Source organism: Ranitomeya variabilis, chromosome 5 (genome assembly GCF_051348905.1).
Source record: "Ranitomeya variabilis isolate aRanVar5 chromosome 5, aRanVar5.hap1, whole genome shotgun sequence".
NCBI classification, from domain to species: domain Eukaryota; kingdom Metazoa; phylum Chordata; class Amphibia; order Anura; family Dendrobatidae; genus Ranitomeya; species Ranitomeya variabilis.
Window position 1 is genome coordinate 39,375,711 of NC_135236.1, and position 23,769 is coordinate 39,399,479.

Here is a 23,769-nt window from a genome sequence, read left to right on the forward strand (position 1 = left end):
TGTCAGCACAGGGTTTAGCAAAGTGTTTTATTTAAATTATATAGATTAATATCTTATCAACAATACTTTGACGAGAAATATCCTTTGGGAATTGAGTTCAAAGCATTAAAAAAATTAATCAATGCCGGCAACACCTAACAGTTTGTTCACGCAATTGTCATCTTTGAATTTGTAAGAGAAGAGGGATTATTACTAGATTTTTAATTTTAAACTGGAAATCAATGAATCCGAATGTGATGATCTTAACTCAGCCCTCTTTTATGTCTTTTCTAAACTGTGATTGAAAGTAGCAAATTTCCAGATGGCTTCCATATATTATCTCATGCACTTTTCTTGAGAAGTACTGGAGCACAGATGCTTTTCAACTGACCTCGTGGTGCAACAGTAGCGCGTCTGACTCCAGATCAGAAGGTTGCGTGTTCAAATCACGTCGGGGTCAATTAACTCATCTTTTCATAACTTGATTGATGCTTGGGTTAAGATTGAAACGGAAACTGCGTAATCCTACTAACAGTAGAATAACTCAATTTTGTTGCAACCTGGCAGCACAGGGTTTAACAAAGTGTTTTATTTAAATTATATAGATTAATATCTTATCAACAATACTTTGACGAGAAATATCCTTTGGGAATTGAGTTCAAAGCATTAAAAAAATGAATCCACTGTGGGAACACCTAACAGTTTGTTTACGCCATTGTCATCTTTGAATTTGTAAAAGAAGAGGGATTATTACTAGATTTTTAATTTTAAACTTGAAATCAATGAATCCGAATGTGATGATCTTAATTCAGCCCTCTTTATGTCTTTTCTAAGCTGTGATTAAAAGTAGCAAATTTCCAGATGGGGTCCATATATTATCTCATGCACTTTTCATGTGAAGTATTGCAGCAAACATGCTTTTCAACTGACCTTGTGCACAATGGTAGCACTTCTGACTCAAGGTCATAAGGTTGCATGTTGATATCACATCAGGGTCAAGTAGCTCTTTCGTCTATTCATAACTTGATAGATGATTGTGTTAAGATTGAAAACGGAAACTGCGTAATTCTACTGACAATAGAATAATTCGACTTTGTTGCCACCTGTAGGCAAAGTGTTTAAAAAAGGTGTTTTATTTAAATTATGTAGATTAAAATCTTATCAACAATACTTTGGTGAGAAATATCATTTGAGAATTGAGTTCAAAACATAAAAAAATAATCCATGCCGGGAACAGCTAACACTTTGTTCATGCCATTGTCATCTTTGAATTTGTAAGAAAAGAGAGTTTATTACTATATTTTACATTTTAAACTGGAAAACCCTGAATCTGAATGTCATGATCTTAATTCAGCCCTCTTTATGTCTTTTCTAAACTGTGATTAAAAGTAACAAATTTCCAGATGGCTTCCATATATTATCTCATGCACTTTTCTAGAGAAGTACTGGAGCACACATGCTTTTCAACTGACCTCGTGGCGCAACGGTAGCGCGTCTGACTCCATATCAGAAGGTTGCGTGTTCAAATCACGTCGGGGTCAATTAACTCATCTTTTCATAACTTGATTGATGCTTGGGTTAAGATTGAAACGGAAACTGCGTAATCTTACTAACAGTAGAATAACTCAACTGTTGCAACTTGGCAGCACAGGGTTTAACAAAGTGTTTTATTTAAATTATATAGATTAATATCTTATCAACAATACTTTGACGAGAAATATCCTTTGGGAATTGAGTTCAAAGCATTAAAAAAATGAATCCACTGTGGGAACACCTAACAGTTTGTTCACGCCATTGTCATCTTTGAATTTGTAAGAGAAGAGGGATTATTACTACATTTTTAATTTTAAACTGGAAATCAATGAATCCAAATGTGATGATCTTAATTCAGCCCTCTTTATGTCTTTTCTAAACTGTGATTAAAAGTAGCAAATTTCCAGATGGCTTCCATATATTATCTCATGCACTTTTCTTGAGAAGTACTGGAGCACACATGCTTTTCAACTGACCTCGTGGCACAACGGTAGCGCGTCTGACTCCAGATCAGAAGGTTGCGTGTTCAAATCACGTCGGGGTCATTTAACTCTTACATCTTTTCATAACTTGATTGATGCTTGGGTTAAGATTGAAACAAAAATTGCGTAATCCTACTAACAGTAGAATAACTCAATTTTGTTGCAACCTGTCAGCACAGGGTTTAGCAAAGTGTTTTATTTAAATTATATAGATTAATATCTTATCAACAATACTTTGACGAGAAATATCCTTTGGGAATTGAGTTCAAAGCATTAAAAAAATTAATCAATGGCGGCAACACCTAACAGTTTGTTCACGCCATTGTCATTTTTGAATTTGTAAGAGAAGAGGGATTATTACTAGATTTTTAATTTTAAACTGGAAATCAATGAATCCGAATGTGATGATCTTAAGTCAGCCCTCTTTTATGTCTTTTCTAAACTGTGATTGAAAGTAGCAAATTTCCACATGGCTTCCATATATTATCTCATGCACTTTTCTTGAGAAGTACTGGAGCACACGTGCTTTTCAACTGACCTCGTGGCGCAACGGTAGCGCGTCTGACTCCAGATCAGAAGGTTGCGTGTTCAAATCATGTCGCGGTCAATAAACTCTTTCATCTTTTCATAACTTGATTGATGCTTGGGTTAAGATTGAAACGGAAACTGTGTAATCCTACTAACAGTAGGATAACTCAACTTTGTTGCAACCTGGCAGCACAGGGTTTAACAAAGTGTTTTATTTAAATTATATAGATTAATATCATATCAACAATACTTTGACGAGAAATATCCTTTGGGAATTGAGTTCAAAGCATTAAAAAAATGAATCCACTATGAGAACACCTAACAGTTTGTTCACGCCATTGTCATCTTTGAATTTGTAAGAGAAGAGGGATTATTACTACATTTTTAATTTTAAACTGGAAATCAATGAATCCGAATGTGATGATCTGAATTCAGCCCTCTTTATGTCTTTTCTAAGATGTGATTAAAAGTAGCAAATTTCCAGATGGGGTCCATATATTATCTCATGCACTTTTCATGTGAAGTATTGCAGCAAACATGCTTTTCAACTGACCTTGTGCAAAATGGTAGCACTTCTGACTCAAGATCATAAGGTTGCATGTTGATATCACATCAGGGTCAAGTAGCTCTTTCGTCTATTCATAACTTGATAGATGATTGTGTTAAGATTGAAAACGGAAACTGCGTAATTCTACTGACAATAGAATAATTCGACTTTGTTGCCACCTGTAGGCAAAGTGTTTAAAAAAGGTGTTTTATTTAAATTATGTAGATTAAAATCTTATCAACAATACTTTGGTGAGAAATATCATTTGAGAATTGAGTTCAAAACATAAAAAAAATCCATGCCGGGAACAGCTAACACTTTGTTCATGCCATTGTCATCTTTGAATTTGTAAGAGAAGAGGGATTATTACTAGATTTTTAATTTTAAACTGGAAATCAATGAATCCGAAAGTGATGATCTTAATTCAGCCCTCTTTATGTCTTTTCTAATCTGTGATTGAAAGTAGCAATTTTCGAGATGGCTTCCATATATTATCTCATGCACTTTTCTTGAGAAGTACTGGAGCACACATGCTTTTCAACTGACCTCGTGGCGCAACGGTAGCGCGTCTGACTCCAGATCAGAAGGTTGCGTGTTCAAATCACGTCGGGGTCAATTAACTCTTTCATCTTTTCATAACTTGATTGATGCTTGGGTTAAGATTGAAACGGAAACTGCGTAATCCTACTAAGGATGTGCACACGTCAGGCTTTTTCCTCAGGTTTTGTAGCCAAAACCAGGAGTGGAACAATTAGAGGAAAAGTATAATAGAAACATATGCACCACTTCTGCATTTATCACCCACTCCTGGTTTTGGCTACAAAACCTGAGGAAAAAGCCTGACAAAATCCTGACGTGTGCACATAGCCTCACAGTAGAATAACTCAACTTTGTTGCAACCTGGCAGCACAGGGTTTAACAAAGTGTTTTATTTAAATTATATAGATTAATATATTATCAACAATACTTTGACGAGAAATATCCTTTGGGAATTGAGTTCAAAGCATTAAAAAAATGAATCCACTGTGGGAACACCTAACAGTTTGTTTACGCCATTGTCATCTTTGAATTTGTAAAAGAAGAGGGATTATTACTAGATTTTTAATTTTAAACTTGAAATCAATGAATCCGAATGTGATGATCTTAATTCAGCCCTCTTTATGTCTTTTCTAAGCTGTGATTAAAAGTAGCAAATTTCCAGATGGGGTCCATATATTATCTCATGCACTTTTCATGTGAAGTATTGCAGCAAACATGCTTTTCAACTGACCTTGTGCACAATGGTAGCACTTCTGACTCAAGGTCATAAGGTTGCATGTTGATATCACATCAGGGTCAAGTAGCTCTTTCGTCTATTCATAACTTGATAGATGATTGTGTTAAGATTGAAAACGGAAACTGCGTAATTCTACTGACAATAGAATAATTCGACTTTGTTGCCACCTGTAGGCAAAGTGTTTAAAAAAGGTGTTTTATTTAAATTATGTAGATTAAAATCTTATCAACAATACTTTGGTGAGAAATATCATTTGAGAATTGAGTTCAAAACATAAAAAAATAATCCATGCCGGGAACAGCTAACACTTTGTTCATGCCATTGTCATCTTTGAATTTGTAAGAAAAGAGAGTTTATTACTAGATTTTACATTTTAAACTGGAAAACGCTGAATCTGAATGTCATGATCTTAATTCATCCTTGTTTATATCTTTCCCAAAATGTCATTAAAAGTAGCAAATTTCCAGATGGCTTCCATATATTATCTCATGCACTTTTCTTGAGAAGTACTGGAGCACACATGCTTTTCAACTGACCTCGTGGCGCAACGGTAGCGCGTCTGACTCCAGATCAGAAGGTTGCGTGTTCAAATCACGTCGGGGTCAATTAACTCATCTTTTCATAACTTGATTGATGCTTGGGTTAAGATTGAAACGGAAACTGCGTAATCTTACTAACAGTAGAATAACTCAACTGTTGCAACTTGGCAGCACAGGGTTTAACAAAGTGTTTTATTTAAATTATATAGATTAATATCTTATCAACAATACTTTGACGAGAAATATCCTTTGGGAATTGAGTTCAAAGCATTAAAAAAATGAATCCACTGTGGGAACACCTAACAGTTTGTTCACGCCATTGTCATCTTTGAATTTGTAAGAGAAGAGGGATTATTACTAGATTTTTAATTTTAAACTGGAAATCAATGAATCCAAATGTGATGATCTTAATTCAGCCCTCTTTATGTCTTTTCTAAACTGTGATTAAAAGTAGCAAATTTCCAGATGGCTTCCATATATTATCTCATGCACTTTTCTTGAGAAGTACTGGAGCACACATGCTTTTCAACTGACCTCGTGGCACAACGGTAGCGCGTCTGACTCCAGATCAGAAGGTTGCGTGTTCAAATCACGTCGGGGTCATTTAACTCTTACATATTTTCATAACTTGATTGATGCTTGGGTTAAGATTGAAACAAAAATTGCGTAATCCTACTAACAGTAGAATAACTCAATTTTGTTGCAACCTGTCAGCACAGGGTTTAGCAAAGTGTTTTATTTAAATTATATAGATTAATATCTTATCAACAATACTTTGACGAGAAATATCCTTTGGGAATTGAGTTCAAAGCATTAAAAAAATTAATCAATGCCGGCAACACCTAACAGTTTATTCACGCCATTGTCATCTTTGAATTTGTAAGAGAAGAGGGAATATTACTAGATTTTTAATTTTAAACTGGAAATCAATGAATCCGAATGTGATGATCTTAATTCAGCCTTCTTTTATGTCTTTTCTAAACTGTGATTGAAAGTAGCAAATTTCCAAATGGCTTCCATATATTATCTCATGCACTTTTCTTGAGAAGTACTGGAGCACACATGCTTTTCAACTGACCTCGTGGCGCAACGGTAGCGCGTCTGACTCCAGATCAGAAGGTTGCGTGTTCAAATCACGTCGGGGTCAATTAACTTTCATCTTTTCATAACTTGATTGATGCTTGGGTTAAGATTGAAACGGAAACTGCGTAAACTTACTAACAGTAGAATAACTCAACTTTGTTGCAACTTGGCAGCACAGGGTTTAACAAAGTATTTTATTTAAATTATATAGATTAATATCTTATCAACAATTCTTTGACGAGAAATATCCTTTGGGAATTGAGTTCAAAGCATTAAAAAAATTAATCCACTGCGGGAACACCTAACAGTTTGTTTACGCCATTGTCATCTTTGAATTTGTAAAAGAAGAGGGATTATTACTAGATTTTTAATTTTAAACTTGAAATCAATGAATCCGAATGTGATGATCTTAATTCAGCCCTCTTTATGTCTTTTCTAAGCTGTGATTAAAAGTAGCAAATTTCCAGATGGGGTCCATATATTATCTCATGCACTTTTCATGTGAAGTATTGCAGCAAACATGCTTTTCAACTGACCTTGTGCACAATGGTAGCACTTCTGACTCAAGGTCATAAGGTTGCATGTTGATATCACATCAGGGTCAAGTAGCTCTTTCGTCTATTCATAACTTGATAGATGATTGTGTTAAGATTGAAAACGGAAACTGCGTAATTCTACTGACAATAGAATAATTCGACTTTGTTGCCACCTGTAGGCAAAGTGTTTAAAAAAGGTGTTTTATTTAAATTATGTAGATTAAAATCTTATCAACAATACTTTGGTGAGAAATATCATTTGAGAATTGAGTTCAAAACATAAAAAAATAATCCATGCCGGGAACAGCTAACACTTTGTTTATGCCATTGTCATCTTTGAATTTGTAAGAAAAGAGAGTTTATTACTAGATTTTACATTTTAAACTGGAAAACGCTGAATCTGAATGTCATGATCTTAATTCATCCTTGTTTATATCTTTCCCAAAATGTCATTAAAAGTAGCAAATTTCCAGATGGCTTCCATATATTATCTCATGCACTTTTCTTGAGAAGTACTGGAGCACACATGCTTTTCAACTGACCTCGTGGCACAACGGTAGCGCGTCTGACTCCAGATCAGAAGGTTGCGTGTTCAAATCACGTCGGGGTCAATTAACTCATCTTTTCATAACTTGATTGATGCTTGGGTTAAGATTGAAACGGAAACTGCGTAATCTTACTAACAGTAGAATAACTCAACTGTTGCAACTTGGCAGCACAGGGTTTAACAAAGTGTTTTATTTAAATTATATAGATTAATATCTTATCAACAATACTTTGACGAGAAATATCCTTTGGGAATTGAGTTCAAAGCATTAAAAAAATGAATCCACTGTGGGAACACCTAACAGTTTGTTCACGCCATTGTCATCTTTGAATTTGTAAGAGAAGAGGGATTATTACTAGATTTTTAATTTTAAACTGGAAATCAATGAATCCAAATGTGATGATCTTAATTCAGCCCTCTTTATGTCTTTTCTAAACTGTGATTAAAAGTAGCAAATTTCCAGATGGCTTCCATATATTATCTCATGCACTTTTCTTGAGAAGTACTGGAGCACACATGCTTTTCAACTGACCTCGTGGCACAACGGTAGCGCGTCTGACTCCAGATCAGAAGGTTGCGTGTTCAAATCACGTCGGGGTCATTTAACTCTTACATATTTTCATAACTTGATTGATGCTTGGGTTAAGATTGAAACAAAAATTGCGTAATCCTACTAACAGTAGAATAACTCAATTTTGTTGCAACCTGTCAGCACAGGGTTTAGCAAAGTGTTTTATTTAAATTATATAGATTAATATCTTATCAACAATACTTTGACGAGAAATATCCTTTGGGAATTGAGTTCAAAGCATTAAAAAAATTAATCAATGCCGGCAACACCTAACAGTTTATTCACGCCATTGTCATCTTTGAATTTGTAAGAGAAGAGGGAATATTACTAGATTTTTAATTTTAAACTGGAAATCAATGAATCCGAATGTGATGATCTTAATTCAGCCTTCTTTTATGTCTTTTCTAAACTGTGATTGAAAGTAGCAAATTTCCAAATGGCTTCCATATATTATCTCATGCACTTTTCTTGAGAAGTACTGGAGCACACATGCTTTTCAACTGACCTCGTGGCGCAACGGTAGCGCGTCTGACTCCAGATCAGAAGGTTGCGTGTTCAAATCACGTCGGGGTCAATTAACTTTCATCTTTTCATAACTTGATTGATGCTTGGGTTAAGATTGAAACGGAAACTGCGTAAACTTACTAACAGTAGAATAACTCAACTTTGTTGCAACTTGGCAGCACAGGGTTTAACAAAGTATTTTATTTAAATTATATAGATTAATATCTTATCAACAATTCTTTGACGAGAAATATCCTTTGGGAATTGAGTTCAAAGCATTAAAAAAATTAATCCACTGCGGGAACACCTAACAGTTTGTTTACGCCATTGTCATCTTTGAATTTGTAAAAGAAGAGGGATTATTACTAGATTTTTAATTTTAAACTTGAAATCAATGAATCCGAATGTGATGATCTTAATTCAGCCCTCTTTATGTCTTTTCTAAGCTGTGATTAAAAGTAGCAAATTTCCAGATGGGGTCCATATATTATCTCATGCACTTTTCATGAGAAGTATTGCAGCACTTCTGACTCAAGGTCATAAGGTTGCATGTTGATATCACATCAGGGTCAAGTAGCTCTTTCGTCTATTCTTAACTTGATAGATGATTGTGTTAAGATTGAAAACGGAAACTGCGTAATTCTACTGACAATAGAATAATTCGACTTTGTTGCCACCTGTAGGCAAAGTGTTTAAAAAAGGTGTTTTATTTAAATTATGTAGATTAAAATCTTATCAACAATACTTTGGTGAGAAATATCATTTGAGAATTGAGTTCAAAACATAAAAAAATAATCCATGCCGGGAACAGCTAACACTTTGTTCATGCCATTGTTATCTTTGAATTTGTAAGAAAAGAGAGTTTATTACTAGATTTTACATTTTAAACTGGAGAACCCTGAATCTGAATGTCATGATCTTAATTCATCCTTGTTTATATCTTTCCCAAAATGTCATTAAATGTAGCAAATTTCCAGATGGCTTCCATATATTATCTCATGCACTTTTCTTGAGAAGTACTGGAGCACACATGCTTTTCAACTGACCTCGTGGCGCAACGGTAGCGCGTCTGACTCCAGATCAGAAGGTTGCGTGTTCAAATCATGTCGGGGTCAATTAACTCGTCTTTTCATAACTTGATTGATGCTTGGGTTAAGATTGAAACGGAAACTGCGTAATCCTACTAACAGTAGAATAACTCAACTTTGTTGCCACCTGTCAGTGCTGGGTTTAAAAATGAGTTTTATTTAAAGTATATAGATTAATATCTTATCAACAATACTTTGACGAGAAATATTATTTGGGAATTGAGTTCAAAGCATTAAAAAAATTAATCAATGCCGGTAACACCTAACAGTTTGTTCACGCCATTGTCATCTTTGAATTTGTAAGAGAAGAGGGATTATTACTAGATTTTTAATTTTAAACTGGAAATCAATGAATCCGAATGTGATAATCTTAACTCAGCCCTCTTTTATGTCTTTTCTAAACTGTGATTGAAAGTAGCAAATTTCCAGATGGCTTCCATATATTATCTCATGCACTTTTCTTGAGAAGTACTGGAGCACAGATGCTTTTCAACTGACCTCGTGGTGCAACAGTAGCGCGTCTGACTCCAGATCAGAAGGTTGCGTGTTCAAATCACATCGGGGTCAACTAACTCTTTCATCTTTTCATAACTTGATTGATGCTTGGTTTAAGATTGAAACGAAAATTGCGTAATCCTACTAACAGTAGAATAACTCAACTTTGTTGCAACCTGTCAGCACAGGGTTTAACAAAGTGTTTTATTTAAATTATATAGATTAATATCTTATCAACAATACTTTGACGAGAAATATCCTTTGGGAATTGAGTTCAAAGCATTAAAAAAATGAATCCACTGTGGGAACACCTAACAGTTTGTTCACGGCATTGTCATCTTTGAATTTGTAAGAGAAGAGGGATTATTACTAGATTTTTAATTTTAAACTGGAAATCAATGAATCCAAATGTGATGATCTTAATTCAGCCCTCTTTATGTCTTTTCTAAACTGTGATTAAAAGTAGCAAATTTCCAGATGGCTTCCATATATTATCTCATGCACTTTTCTTGAGAAGTACTGGAGCACACATGCTTTTCAACTGACCTCGTGGCACAACGGTAGCGCGTCTGACTCCAGATCAGAAGGTTGCGTGTTCAAATCACGTCGGGGTCAATTAACTCTTTCATCTTTTCATAACTTGATTGATGCTTGGGTTAAGATTGAAACGGAAACTGCGTAATCCTACTAAGGATGTGCACACGTCAGGCTTTTTCCTCAGGTTTTGTAGCCAAAACCAGGAGTGGAACAATTAGAGGAAAAGTATGATAGAAACATATGCACCACTTCTGCATTTATCACCCACTCCTGGTTTTGGCTACAAAACCTGAGGAAAAAGCCTGACAAAATCCTGACAAAATCCTGACAAAATCCTGACAAACACCTGACAAAATCCTGACGTGTGCACATAGCCTCACAGTAGAATAACTCAACTTTGTTGCAACCTGGCAGCACAGGGTTTAACAAAGTCAATTAACTCATCTTTTCATAACTTGATTGATGCTTGGGTTAAGATTGAAACGGAAACTGCGTAATCTTACTAACAGTAGAATAACTCAACTGTTGCAACTTGGCAGCACAGGGTTTAACAAAGTGTTTTATTTAAATTATATAGATTAATATCTTATCAACAATACTTTGACGAGAAATATCCTTTGGGAATTGAGTTCAAAGCATTAAAAAAATGAATCCACTGTGGGAACACCTAACAGTTTGTTCACGCCATTGTCATCTTTGAATTTGTAAGAGAAGAGGGATTATTACTAGATTTTTAATTTTAAACTGGAAATCAATGAATCCAAATGTGATGATCTTAATTCAGCCCTCTTTATGTCTTTTCTAAACTGTGATTAAAAGTAGCAAATTTCCAGATGGCTTCCATATATTATCTCATGCACTTTTCTTGAGAAGTACTGGAGCACACATGCTTTTCAACTGACCTCGTGGCACAACGGTAGCGCGTCTGACTCCAGATCAGAAGGTTGCGTGTTCAAATCACGTCGGGGTCATTTAACTCTTACATATTTTCATAACTTGATTGATGCTTGGGTTAAGATTGAAACAAAAATTGCGTAATCCTACTAACAGTAGAATAACTCAATTTTGTTGCAACCTGTCAGCACAGGGTTTAGCAAAGTGTTTTATTTAAATTATATAGATTAATATCTTATCAACAATACTTTGACGAGAAATATCCTTTGGGAATTGAGTTCAAAGCATTAAAAAAATTAATCAATGCCGGCAACACCTAACAGTTTATTCACGCCATTGTCATCTTTGAATTTGTAAGAGAAGAGGGAATATTACTAGATTTTTAATTTTAAACTGGAAATCAATGAATCCGAATGTGATGATCTTAATTCAGCCTTCTTTTATGTCTTTTCTAAACTGTGATTGAAAGTAGCAAATTTCCAAATGGCTTCCATATATTATCTCATGCACTTTTCTTGAGAAGTACTGGAGCACACATGCTTTTCAACTGACCTCGTGGCGCAACGGTAGCGCGTCTGACTCCAGATCAGAAGGTTGCGTGTTCAAATCACGTCGGGGTCAATTAACTTTCATCTTTTCATAACTTGATTGATGCTTGGGTTAAGATTGAAACGGAAACTGCGTAAACTTACTAACAGTAGAATAACTCAACTTTGTTGCAACTTGGCAGCACAGGGTTTAACAAAGTATTTTATTTAAATTATATAGATTAATATCTTATCAACAATTCTTTGACGAGAAATATCCTTTGGGAATTGAGTTCAAAGCATTAAAAAAATTAATCCACTGCGGGAACACCTAACAGTTTGTTTACGCCATTGTCATCTTTGAATTTGTAAAAGAAGAGGGATTATTACTAGATTTTTAATTTTAAACTTGAAATCAATGAATCCGAATGTGATGATCTTAATTCAGCCCTCTTTATGTCTTTTCTAAGCTGTGATTAAAAGTAGCAAATTTCCAGATGGGGTCCATATATTATCTCATGCACTTTTCATGTGAAGTATTGCAGCAAACATGCTTTTCAACTGACCTTGTGCACAATGGTAGCACTTCTGACTCAAGGTCATAAGGTTGCATGTTGATATCACATCAGGGTCAAGTAGCTCTTTCGTCTATTCATAACTTGATAGATGATTGTGTTAAGATTGAAAACGGAAACTGCGTAATTCTACTGACAATAGAATAATTCGACTTTGTTGCCACCTGTAGGCAAAGTGTTTAAAAAAGGTGTTTTATTTAAATTATGTAGATTAAAATCTTATCAACAATACTTTGGTGAGAAATATCATTTGAGAATTGAGTTCAAAACATAAAAAAATAATCCATGCCGGGAACAGCTAACACTTTGTTTATGCCATTGTCATCTTTGAATTTGTAAGAAAAGAGAGTTTATTACTAGATTTTACATTTTAAACTGGAAAACGCTGAATCTGAATGTCATGATCTTAATTCATCCTTGTTTATATCTTTCCCAAAATGTCATTAAAAGTAGCAAATTTCCAGATGGCTTCCATATATTATCTCATGCACTTTTCTTGAGAAGTACTGGAGCACACATGCTTTTCAACTGACCTCGTGGCACAACGGTAGCGCGTCTGACTCCAGATCAGAAGGTTGCGTGTTCAAATCACGTCGGGGTCAATTAACTCATCTTTTCATAACTTGATTGATGCTTGGGTTAAGATTGAAACGGAAACTGCGTAATCTTACTAACAGTAGAATAACTCAACTGTTGCAACTTGGCAGCACAGGGTTTAACAAAGTGTTTTATTTAAATTATATAGATTAATATCTTATCAACAATACTTTGACGAGAAATATCCTTTGGGAATTGAGTTCAAAGCATTAAAAAAATGAATCCACTGTGGGAACACCTAACAGTTTGTTCACGCCATTGTCATCTTTGAATTTGTAAGAGAAGAGGGATTATTACTAGATTTTTAATTTTAAACTGGAAATCAATGAATCCAAATGTGATGATCTTAATTCAGCCCTCTTTATGTCTTTTCTAAACTGTGATTAAAAGTAGCAAATTTCCAGATGGCTTCCATATATTATCTCATGCACTTTTCTTGAGAAGTACTGGAGCACACATGCTTTTCAACTGACCTCGTGGCACAACGGTAGCGCGTCTGACTCCAGATCAGAAGGTTGCGTGTTCAAATCACGTCGGGGTCATTTAACTCTTACATATTTTCATAACTTGATTGATGCTTGGGTTAAGATTGAAACAAAAATTGCGTAATCCTACTAACAGTAGAATAACTCAATTTTGTTGCAACCTGTCAGCACAGGGTTTAGCAAAGTGTTTTATTTAAATTATATAGATTAATATCTTATCAACAATACTTTGACGAGAAATATCCTTTGGGAATTGAGTTCAAAGCATTAAAAAAATTAATCAATGCCGGCAACACCTAACAGTTTATTCACGCCATTGTCATCTTTGAATTTGTAAGAGAAGAGGGAATATTACTAGATTTTTAATTTTAAACTGGAAATCAATGAATCCGAATGTGATGATCTTAATTCAGCCTTCTTTTATGTCTTTTCTAAACTGTGATTGAAAGTAGCAAATTTCCAAATGGCTTCCATATATTATCTCATGCACTTTTCTTGAGAAGTACTGGAGCACACATGCTTTTCAACTGACCTCGTGGCGCAACGGTAGCGCGTCTGACTCCAGATCAGAAGGTTGCGTGTTCAAATCACGTCGGGGTCAATTAACTTTCATCTTTTCATAACTTGATTGATGCTTGGGTTAAGATTGAAACGGAAACTGCGTAAACTTACTAACAGTAGAATAACTCAACTTTGTTGCAACTTGGCAGCACAGGGTTTAACAAAGTATTTTATTTAAATTATATAGATTAATATCTTATCAACAATTCTTTGACGAGAAATATCCTTTGGGAATTGAGTTCAAAGCATTAAAAAAATTAATCCACTGCGGGAACACCTAACAGTTTGTTTACGCCATTGTCATCTTTGAATTTGTAAAAGAAGAGGGATTATTACTAGATTTTTAATTTTAAACTTGAAATCAATGAATCCGAATGTGATGATCTTAATTCAGCCCTCTTTATGTCTTTTCTAAGCTGTGATTAAAAGTAGCAAATTTCCAGATGGGGTCCATATATTATCTCATGCACTTTTCATGAGAAGTATTGCAGCACTTCTGACTCAAGGTCATAAGGTTGCATGTTGATATCACATCAGGGTCAAGTAGCTCTTTCGTCTATTCTTAACTTGATAGATGATTGTGTTAAGATTGAAAACGGAAACTGCGTAATTCTACTGACAATAGAATAATTCGACTTTGTTGCCACCTGTAGGCAAAGTGTTTAAAAAAGGTGTTTTATTTAAATTATGTAGATTAAAATCTTATCAACAATACTTTGGTGAGAAATATCATTTGAGAATTGAGTTCAAAACATAAAAAAATAATCCATGCCGGGAACAGCTAACACTTTGTTCATGCCATTGTTATCTTTGAATTTGTAAGAAAAGAGAGTTTATTACTAGATTTTACATTTTAAACTGGAGAACCCTGAATCTGAATGTCATGATCTTAATTCATCCTTGTTTATATCTTTCCCAAAATGTCATTAAATGTAGCAAATTTCCAGATGGCTTCCATATATTATCTCATGCACTTTTCTTGAGAAGTACTGGAGCACACATGCTTTTCAACTGACCTCGTGGCGCAACGGTAGCGCGTCTGACTCCAGATCAGAAGGTTGCGTGTTCAAATCATGTCGGGGTCAATTAACTCGTCTTTTCATAACTTGATTGATGCTTGGGTTAAGATTGAAACGGAAACTGCGTAATCCTACTAACAGTAGAATAACTCAACTTTGTTGCCACCTGTCAGTGCTGGGTTTAAAAATGAGTTTTATTTAAAGTATATAGATTAATATCTTATCAACAATACTTTGACGAGAAATATTATTTGGGAATTGAGTTCAAAGCATTAAAAAAATTAATCAATGCCGGTAACACCTAACAGTTTGTTCACGCCATTGTCATCTTTGAATTTGTAAGAGAAGAGGGATTATTACTAGATTTTTAATTTTAAACTGGAAATCAATGAATCCGAATGTGATAATCTTAACTCAGCCCTCTTTTATGTCTTTTCTAAACTGTGATTGAAAGTAGCAAATTTCCAGATGGCTTCCATATATTATCTCATGCACTTTTCTTGAGAAGTACTGGAGCACAGATGCTTTTCAACTGACCTCGTGGTGCAACAGTAGCGCGTCTGACTCCAGATCAGAAGGTTGCGTGTTCAAATCACATCGGGGTCAACTAACTCTTTCATCTTTTCATAACTTGATTGATGCTTGGTTTAAGATTGAAACGAAAATTGCGTAATCCTACTAACAGTAGAATAACTCAACTTTGTTGCAACCTGTCAGCACAGGGTTTAACAAAGTGTTTTATTTAAATTATATAGATTAATATCTTATCAACAATACTTTGACGAGAAATATCCTTTGGGAATTGAGTTCAAAGCATTAAAAAAATGAATCCACTGTGGGAACACCTAACAGTTTGTTCACGGCATTGTCATCTTTGAATTTGTAAGAGAAGAGGGATTATTACTAGATTTTTAATTTTAAACTGGAAATCAATGAATCCAAATGTGATGATCTTAATTCAGCCCTCTTTATGTCTTTTCTAAACTGTGATTAAAAGTAGCAAATTTCCAGATGGCTTCCATATATTATCTCATGCACTTTTCTTGAGAAGTACTGGAGCACACATGCTTTTCAACTGACCTCGTGGCACAACGGTAGCGCGTCTGACTCCAGATCAGAAGGTTGCGTGTTCAAATCACGTCGGGGTCAATTAACTCTTTCATCTTTTCATAACTTGATTGATGCTTGGGTTAAGATTGAAACGGAAACTGCGTAATCCTACTAAGGATGTGCACACGTCAGGCTTTTTCCTCAGGTTTTGTAGCCAAAACCAGGAGTGGAACAATTAGAGGAAAAGTATGATAGAAACATATGCACCACTTCTGCATTTATCACCCACTCCTGGTTTTGGCTACAAAACCTGAGGAAAAAGCCTGACAAAATCCTGACAAAATCCTGACAAAATCCTGACAAACACCTGACAAAATCCTGACGTGTGCACATAGCCTCACAGTAGAATAACTCAACTTTGTTGCAACCTGGCAGCACAGGGTTTAACAAAGTGTTTTATTTAAATTATATAGATTAATATCTTATCAACAATACTTTGACGAGAAATATCCTTTGGGAATTGAGTTCAAAGCATTAAAAAAATGAATCCACTGCGGGAACACCTAACAGTTTGTTTACGCCATTGTCATCTTTGAATTTGTAAAAGAAGAGGGATTATTACTAGATTTTTAATTTTAAACTTGAAATCAATGAATCCGAATGTGATGATCTTAATTCAGCCCTCTTTATGTCTTTTCTAAGCTGTGATTAAAAGTAGCAAATTTCCAGATGGGGTCCATATATTATCTCATGCACTTTTCATTTGAAGTATTGCAGCAAACATGCTTTTCAACTGACCTTGTGCACAATGGTAGCACTTCTGACTCAAGGTCATAAGGTTGCATGTTGATATCACATCAGGGTCAAGTAGCTCTTTTGTCTATTCATAACTTGATAGATGATTGTGTTAAGATTGAAAACGGAAACTGCGTAATTCTACTGACAATAGATTAATTCGACTTTGTTGCCACCTGTAGGCAAAGTGTTTAAAAAAGGTGTTTTATTTAAATTATGTAGATTAAAATCTTATCAGCAATACTTTGGTGAGAAATATCATTTGGGAATTGAGTTCAAAACATAAAAAAATAATCCATGCCGGGAACAGCTAACACTTTGTTCATGCCATTGTCATCTTTGAATTTGTAAGAAAAGAGAGTTTATTACTAGATTTTACATTTTAAACTGGAAAACGCTGAATCTGAATGTCATGATCTTAATTCATCCTTGTTTATATCTTTCCCAAAGTGTCATTAAAAGTAGCAAATTTCCAGATGGCTTCCATATATTATCTCATGCACTATTCATAAGAAGTAATGGAGCACACTGTTATGACCCCAATGGCGAGGGTCTCAGAGGAACGTGGAAGTCTGCAGAATACAAAAATCCAGCTCATAGGGCAGTGGTAACTGGGTTGACCATATATCTACTCCTAACGCCAACACTAGAAGTAGCCGGGGATCATTCCTACGTTGATTCTAGATGACACGCGCCAGCCGGAGAATCTAGCTACCCCTAGTAGAGGAAAACAAAGACCTTTCTTGCCTCCAGAGAAGGGGACCCCAAAGCTGGATAGAAGCCCCCCACAAATAATGACGGTGAGGTAAGAGGAAATGACAAACACAGAAATGAACCAGGTTTAGCACAGAGAGGCCCGCTTACTGATAGCAGAATAAAGAAAGGTAACTTATATGGTCAACAAAAACCCTATCAAAATCCACACTGGAAATTCAAGAACCCCCGAACCGTCTAACGGTCCGGGGGGAGAACACCAGCCCCCTAGAGCTTCCAGCAAAGGTCAGGATATAGATTTGGAACAAGCTGGACAAAAATACAAAACCAAAACAAATAGCAAAAGGCAGACTTAGCTGATATAACTGGAACCAGGATCAGTAGACAAGAGCACAGCAGACTAGCTCTGATAACTACGTTGCCAGGCATTGAACTGAAGGTCCAGGGAGCTTATATAGCAACACCCCTAACTAACGACCCAGGTGCGGATAAAAGGAATGACAGAAAAACCAGAGTCAAAAAACTAGTAACCACTAGAGGGAGCAAAAAGCAAATTCACAACAGTACCCCCCCCTTAGTGAGGGGTCACCGAACCCTCACCACGACCACCAGGGCGATCAGGATGAGCGGCATGAAAGGCACGAACCAAATCGGCCGCATGAACATCAGAGGCGACCACCCAGGAATTATCCTCCTGACCATAGCCCTTCCACTTGACCAGGTACTGAAGCCTCCGCCTGGAGAGGCGAGAATCCAAGATCTTCTCCACCACGTACTCCAACTCGCCCTCAACCAACACCGGAGCAGGAGGCTCAGCAGAAGGAACTACAGGCACAATGTACCGCCGCAACAAGGACCTATGAAATACATTGTGAATAGCAAACGACACAAGAAGATCCAGACGAAAAGATACAGGATTAAGGATTTCCAATATCTTGTAAGGCCCAATAAAACGAGGTTTAAATTTGGGAGAGGAGACCATCATAGGAACAAAGCGGGAAGAAAGCCATACCAAATCCCCAACGCGTAGTCGGGGACCCACACCGCGGCGGCGGTTGGCAAAGCGCTGAGCCTTCTCCTGTGACAACTTCAAGTTGTCCACCACATGATTCCAGATCTGCTGCAACCTATCCACCACAGAATCCACCCCAGGACAGTCAGAAGGCTCCACATGACCCGAAGAAAAGCGAGGATGGAAACCAGAGTTGCAGAAAAAAGGCGAAACCAAGGTGGCGGAACTAGCCCGATTATTAAGGGCAAACTCAGCCAACGGCAAGAATGTCACCCAATCGTCCTGATCAGCAGAGACAAAACACCTCAAATAAGCCTCCAAAGTCTGATTGGTTCGCTCCGTCTGTCCATTAGTCTGAGGATGGAAAGCAGACGAAAACGACAAATCAATGCCCATCCTACTACAAAAGGATCGCCAGAACCTGGAAACGAACTGGGATCCTCTGTCTGACACAATATTCTCAGGGATGCCGTGCAAACGAACCACGTTCTGGAAAAACACAGGAACCAGATCGGAAGAGGAAGGCAGCTTAGGCAAAGGAACCAAATGGACCATCTTGGAGAAGCGATCACATATCACCCAGATAACGGACATGCCCTGAGATAGCGGAAGATCAGAAATGAAATCCATGGAGATATGTGTCCAAGGTCTCTTCGGGACAGGCAAGGGCAAGAGCAAACCGCTGGCACGAGAACAGCAAGGCTTAGCTCGAGCACAAGTCCCACAGGACTGCACAAATGACCGCACATCCCTTGACAAGGAAGGCCACCAAAAGGACCTGGCCACCAGATCTCTGGTGCCAAAAATTCCCGGGTGACCTGCCAACACCGAGGAATGAACCTCGGAAATGACTCTGCTGGTCCACTTATCCGGGACAAACAATCTGTCAGGTGGACAAGACTCAGGCCTATCAGCCTGAAATCTCTGCAACACACGTCGCAGATCCGGAGAAATAGCTGACAAGATAACTCCATCTTTAAGAATACCAACAGGATCAGCGACTCCAGGAGCATCAGGCACAAAGCTCCTAGAAAGAGCATCGGCCTTCACATTCTTTGAACCTGGTAAATACGAGACAACAAAATCAAAGCGGGAGAAAAACAATGACCAGCGGGCCTGTCTCGGATTAAGGCGTTTAGCAGACTCGAGATACATCAGATTTTTGTGATCAGTCAAGACCACCACACGATGCTTAGCACCCTCGAGCCAATGACGCCACTCCTCAAATGCCCATTTCATGGCCAACAACTCCCGATTGCCCACATCATAATTTCGCTCGGCAGGCGAAAACTTCCTAGAGAAAAAGGCACAAGGTTTCATAACAGAGCAACCAGGGCCTCTCTGCGACAAAACGCCCCCTGCCCCAATCTCCGAAGCATCCACCTCAACCTGAAAGGGAAGTGAGACGTCAGGCTGGCACAAAACAGGCGCCGAAGTAAACCGGCGTTTCAACTCCTGGAAAGCCTCCACGGCAGCAGGAGCCCAGTTAGCTACATCGGAGCCCTTCTTGGTCATATCCGTCAAAGGTTTCACAATGCTAGAAAAATTAGCGATAAAACGACGGTAGAAGTTAGCGAAGCCCAAGAACTTCTGAAGACTCTTAACTGACGAGGGCTGAGTCCAATCAAGAATAGCTCGGACCTTGACTGGGTCCATCTCCACAGCAGAAGGGGAAAAAATGAACCCCAAAAAGGGAACCTTCTGTACACCAAAGAGACACTTTGAGCCCTTGACAAACAAAGAATTTTCACGCAAAATTTTAAAGACCAACCTGACCTGCTCCACATGCGAATCCCAATTATCAGAAAAAACCAAAATATCGTCCAGATAAACAATCAAAAATTTATCCAGATACCTCCGGAAAATGTCATGCATAAAGGACTGAAAAACTGAAGGCGCATTGGAGAGCCCAAAAGGCATCACCAAGTACTCAAAATGACCTTCGGGCGTATTGAATGCGGTTTTCCATTCATCACCTTGCTTAATGCGCACAAGGTTGTACGCACCACGAAGGTCTATCTTGGTGAACCACTTGGCACCCTTAATCCGGGCAAACAAGTCAGACAACAGCGGTAAAGGATACTGAAATTTGACAGTGATCTTATTTAAAAGCCAATAATCAATACAAAGTCTCAAAGATCCGTCCTTTTTTGCCACAAAAAAGAATCCCGCACCAAGAGGGGAAGAAGACGGACGAATATGTCCTTTCTCCAGAGACTCCCTGATATATGAACGCATAGCGGTATGTTCAGGTACCGACAGATTAAACAGTCTTCCCTTAGGAAATTTACTGCCTGGGATCAAATCTATAGCACAGTCACAGTCCCTATGAGGAGGCAGTGCACTGGACTCAGACTCACTGAAGACATCCTGATAATCAGACAAATACTCCAGAACTTCCGAAGGCGTAGAAGAAGCAATAGACACAGGCAGGGAATCCCCATGAATACCACGACAGCCCCAACTTGAGACTGACATAGCCTTCCAGTCCAGGACTGGATTATGGGTCTGTAACCATGGCAGCCCTAAAACAACCAAATCATGCATTTTATGTAAAACCAGGAAATGTATCACCTCGCGGTGTTCAGGAGTCATGCACATGGTAACCTGTGTCCAATACTGCGGTTTATTTGCTGCCAATGGTGTAGCATCAATACCCCTAAGAGGAATAGGATTTTCTAATGGTTCAAGAGTAAAACCACAGCGCTTAGCAAATGAGAGATCCATGAGACTCAGGGCAGCACCTGAATCTACAAACGCCATGACAGGATAAGATGACAGTGAGCAAATCAAAGTTACAGACAGAATAAATTTAGGTTGCAAATTACCAACGGTGACAGGACTAACAACCTCAGCTATACGTTTAGAGCATGCTGAGATAACATGTGTAGAATCACCACAGTAGTAGCACAAGCCATTCCGGCGTCTATGAATTTTCCGCTCATTTCTAGTCAGGATTCTATCACATTGCATTAAATCAGGTGTCTGTTCAGACAACACCATGAGGGAATTTGCGGTTTTTCTATCACATTGCACCGAATTAGGTGTCTGTTCAGACAACACCATGAGGGAATTTGCGGTTTTGCGCTCCCGCAACCGCCGGTCAATTTGAATAGCCAGTGCCATAGTATCATTCAGACCTGTGGGAATGGGAAAACCCACCATAACATTCTTAATGGCTTCAGAAAGGCCATTTCTAAAATTAGCGGCCAGTGCACACTCGTTCCAATGTGTCAGCACGGACCATTTCCGAAATTTTTGGCAATACACTTCAGCCTCGTCCTGCCCCTGAGACATAGCCAGCAAGGCCTTTTCTGCCTGAATCTCAAGATTGGGTTCCTCATAAAGTAAACCGAGCGCCAGAAAAAACGCATCAAGATCAGCCAATGCTGGATCTCCTGGCGCCAGCGAAAAAGCCCAATCCTGAGGGTCGCCCCGTAAGAACGAAATAACAATTTTTACTTGCTGAGCAGAATCTCCAGATGAACAGGGTCGCAGGGACAAAAACAATTTACAATTATTCACGAAATTCCTAAACTTAAACCTGTCTTCGGAAAACAGTTCAGGAATCGGTATTTTAGGTTCTGACCTAGGATTTCTGATAACATAGTCTTGTATGCCCTGCACACGAGTAGCCAGCTGGTCCACACTTGTAATCAAGGTCTGGACATTCATGTCTGCAGCAAGCATAGCCACTCTGAGGTAAAGGGGAAGAAGAAAAAAAAAAAAAACTCAGAATCTTCTTTCTTATAATCCCTCTTCTGCAATGCATTAAACATTTAATACTGGCCTGGCAAACTGTTATGACCCCAATGGCGAGGGTCTCAGAGGAACGTGGAAGTCTGCACCCCCGAACCGTCTAACGGTCCGGGGGGAGAACACCAGCCCCCTAGAGCTTCCAGCAAAGGTCAGGATATAGATTTGGAACAAGCTGGACAAAAATACAAAACCAAAACAAATAGCAAAAAGCAAAAGGCAGACTTAGCTGATATAACTGGAACCAGGATCAGTAGACAAGAGCACAGCAGACTAGCTCTGATAACTACGTTGCCAGGCATTGAACTGAAGGTCCAGGGAGCTTATATAGCAACACCCCTAACTAACGACCCAGGTGCGGATAAAAGGAATGACAGAAAAACCAGAGTCAAAGAACTAGAAACCACTAGAGGGAGCAAAAAGCAAATTCACAACAGCACACATGCTTTTCAATCGACCTCGTGGTGCAACGGTAGCGCGTCTGACTCCAGATCAGAAGGTTGCGTGTTCAAATCATGTCGAGGTCAATTAACTCTTTCATCTTTTCATAACTTGATTGATGCTTGGGTTAAGATTGAAACGGAAACTGCGTAATCCTACTAAGGATGTACACACGTCAGGCTTTTTCCTCAGGTTTTGTAGCCAAAACCAGGAATGGAACAATTAGAGGAAAAGTATAATAGAAACATATGCACCACTTCTGCATTTATCACACACTCCTGGTTTTGGCTACAAAACCTGAGGAAAAAGCCTGACAAAAACCTGACAAAATCCTGACAAAAACCTGACAAAATCCTGACGTGTGCACATAGCCTCACAGTAGAATAACTCAACTTTGTTGCAACCTGGCAGCACAGGGTTTAACAAAGTGTTTTATTTAAATTATATAGATTAATATCTTATCAACAATACTTTGACGAGAAATATCCTTTGGGAATTGAGTTCAAAGCATTAAAAAAATTAATCAATGCCGGCAACACCTAACAGTTTGTTCACGCCATTGTCATCTTTGAATTTGTAAGAGAAGAGGGAATATTACTAGATTTTTAATTTTAAACTGGAAATCAATGAATCCGAATGTGATGATCTTAATTCAGCCTTCTTTTATGTCTTTTCTAAACTGTGATTGAAAGTAGCAAATTTCCAAATGGCTTCCATATATTATCTCATGCACTTTTCTTGAGAAGTAATGGAGCACACATGCTTTTCAACTGACCTCGTGGCGCAACGGTAGCGCGTCTGACTCCAGATCAGAAGGTTGCGTGTTCAAATCACGTCGGGGTCAATTAACTATCATCTTTTCATAACTTGATTGATGCTTGGGTTAAGATTGAAGCGGAAACTGCGTAAACTTACTAACAGTAGAATAACTCAACTTTGTTGCAACTTGGCAGCACAGGGTTTAACAAAGTATTTTATTTAAATTATATAGATTAATATCTTATCAACAATTCTTTGACGAGAAATATCCTTTGGGAATTGAGTTCAAAGCATTAAAAAAATGAATCCACTGCGGGAACACCTAATAGTTTGTTCACG

At 37.7% G+C, this 23,769-nt stretch overlaps 22 non-coding genes across 22 annotated transcripts; all 22 read left to right on the forward strand.

Moving 5' to 3' along the window:
* Nucleotides 1-367: 367 nt before the first annotated feature.
* On the forward strand, nucleotides 368-439 carry TRNAW-CCA (transfer RNA tryptophan (anticodon CCA)). Its single transcript has one exon. It is a non-coding gene; the product is annotated as a tRNA-Trp (tRNA).
* A 1,009-nt stretch (nucleotides 440-1,448) lies between these two features.
* On the forward strand, nucleotides 1,449-1,520 carry TRNAW-CCA (transfer RNA tryptophan (anticodon CCA)). Its single transcript has one exon. It is a non-coding gene; the product is annotated as a tRNA-Trp (tRNA).
* A 465-nt stretch (nucleotides 1,521-1,985) lies between these two features.
* On the forward strand, nucleotides 1,986-2,057 carry TRNAW-CCA (transfer RNA tryptophan (anticodon CCA)). Its single transcript has one exon. It is a non-coding gene; the product is annotated as a tRNA-Trp (tRNA).
* A 472-nt stretch (nucleotides 2,058-2,529) lies between these two features.
* On the forward strand, nucleotides 2,530-2,601 carry TRNAW-CCA (transfer RNA tryptophan (anticodon CCA)). Its single transcript has one exon. It is a non-coding gene; the product is annotated as a tRNA-Trp (tRNA).
* A 1,011-nt stretch (nucleotides 2,602-3,612) lies between these two features.
* TRNAW-CCA (transfer RNA tryptophan (anticodon CCA)) lies at nucleotides 3,613-3,684 on the forward strand. Its single transcript has one exon. It is a non-coding gene; the product is annotated as a tRNA-Trp (tRNA).
* A 1,194-nt stretch (nucleotides 3,685-4,878) lies between these two features.
* Nucleotides 4,879-4,950, forward strand: TRNAW-CCA (transfer RNA tryptophan (anticodon CCA)). Its single transcript has one exon. It is a non-coding gene; the product is annotated as a tRNA-Trp (tRNA).
* A 465-nt stretch (nucleotides 4,951-5,415) lies between these two features.
* TRNAW-CCA (transfer RNA tryptophan (anticodon CCA)) lies at nucleotides 5,416-5,487 on the forward strand. The gene has a single exon. It is a non-coding gene; the product is annotated as a tRNA-Trp (tRNA).
* Nucleotides 5,488-5,959: 472 nt separating this feature from the next.
* TRNAW-CCA (transfer RNA tryptophan (anticodon CCA)) lies at nucleotides 5,960-6,031 on the forward strand. Its single transcript has one exon. It is a non-coding gene; the product is annotated as a tRNA-Trp (tRNA).
* Nucleotides 6,032-7,042: 1,011 nt separating this feature from the next.
* TRNAW-CCA (transfer RNA tryptophan (anticodon CCA)) lies at nucleotides 7,043-7,114 on the forward strand. The gene has a single exon. It is a non-coding gene; the product is annotated as a tRNA-Trp (tRNA).
* A 465-nt stretch (nucleotides 7,115-7,579) lies between these two features.
* TRNAW-CCA (transfer RNA tryptophan (anticodon CCA)) lies at nucleotides 7,580-7,651 on the forward strand. The gene has a single exon. It is a non-coding gene; the product is annotated as a tRNA-Trp (tRNA).
* Nucleotides 7,652-8,123: 472 nt separating this feature from the next.
* Nucleotides 8,124-8,195, forward strand: TRNAW-CCA (transfer RNA tryptophan (anticodon CCA)). The gene has a single exon. It is a non-coding gene; the product is annotated as a tRNA-Trp (tRNA).
* A 973-nt stretch (nucleotides 8,196-9,168) lies between these two features.
* Nucleotides 9,169-9,240, forward strand: TRNAW-CCA (transfer RNA tryptophan (anticodon CCA)). Its single transcript has one exon. It is a non-coding gene; the product is annotated as a tRNA-Trp (tRNA).
* A 1,011-nt stretch (nucleotides 9,241-10,251) lies between these two features.
* Nucleotides 10,252-10,323, forward strand: TRNAW-CCA (transfer RNA tryptophan (anticodon CCA)). Its single transcript has one exon. It is a non-coding gene; the product is annotated as a tRNA-Trp (tRNA).
* An 821-nt stretch (nucleotides 10,324-11,144) lies between these two features.
* On the forward strand, nucleotides 11,145-11,216 carry TRNAW-CCA (transfer RNA tryptophan (anticodon CCA)). The gene has a single exon. It is a non-coding gene; the product is annotated as a tRNA-Trp (tRNA).
* A 472-nt stretch (nucleotides 11,217-11,688) lies between these two features.
* TRNAW-CCA (transfer RNA tryptophan (anticodon CCA)) lies at nucleotides 11,689-11,760 on the forward strand. The gene has a single exon. It is a non-coding gene; the product is annotated as a tRNA-Trp (tRNA).
* A 1,011-nt stretch (nucleotides 11,761-12,771) lies between these two features.
* TRNAW-CCA (transfer RNA tryptophan (anticodon CCA)) lies at nucleotides 12,772-12,843 on the forward strand. Its single transcript has one exon. It is a non-coding gene; the product is annotated as a tRNA-Trp (tRNA).
* A 465-nt stretch (nucleotides 12,844-13,308) lies between these two features.
* On the forward strand, nucleotides 13,309-13,380 carry TRNAW-CCA (transfer RNA tryptophan (anticodon CCA)). Its single transcript has one exon. It is a non-coding gene; the product is annotated as a tRNA-Trp (tRNA).
* A 472-nt stretch (nucleotides 13,381-13,852) lies between these two features.
* On the forward strand, nucleotides 13,853-13,924 carry TRNAW-CCA (transfer RNA tryptophan (anticodon CCA)). The gene has a single exon. It is a non-coding gene; the product is annotated as a tRNA-Trp (tRNA).
* A 973-nt stretch (nucleotides 13,925-14,897) lies between these two features.
* TRNAW-CCA (transfer RNA tryptophan (anticodon CCA)) lies at nucleotides 14,898-14,969 on the forward strand. The gene has a single exon. It is a non-coding gene; the product is annotated as a tRNA-Trp (tRNA).
* Nucleotides 14,970-15,980: 1,011 nt separating this feature from the next.
* On the forward strand, nucleotides 15,981-16,052 carry TRNAW-CCA (transfer RNA tryptophan (anticodon CCA)). The gene has a single exon. It is a non-coding gene; the product is annotated as a tRNA-Trp (tRNA).
* Nucleotides 16,053-22,685: 6,633 nt separating this feature from the next.
* TRNAW-CCA (transfer RNA tryptophan (anticodon CCA)) lies at nucleotides 22,686-22,757 on the forward strand. The gene has a single exon. It is a non-coding gene; the product is annotated as a tRNA-Trp (tRNA).
* A 686-nt stretch (nucleotides 22,758-23,443) lies between these two features.
* Nucleotides 23,444-23,515, forward strand: TRNAW-CCA (transfer RNA tryptophan (anticodon CCA)). The gene has a single exon. It is a non-coding gene; the product is annotated as a tRNA-Trp (tRNA).
* The last annotated feature ends 254 nt before the right edge of the window (nucleotides 23,516-23,769 follow it).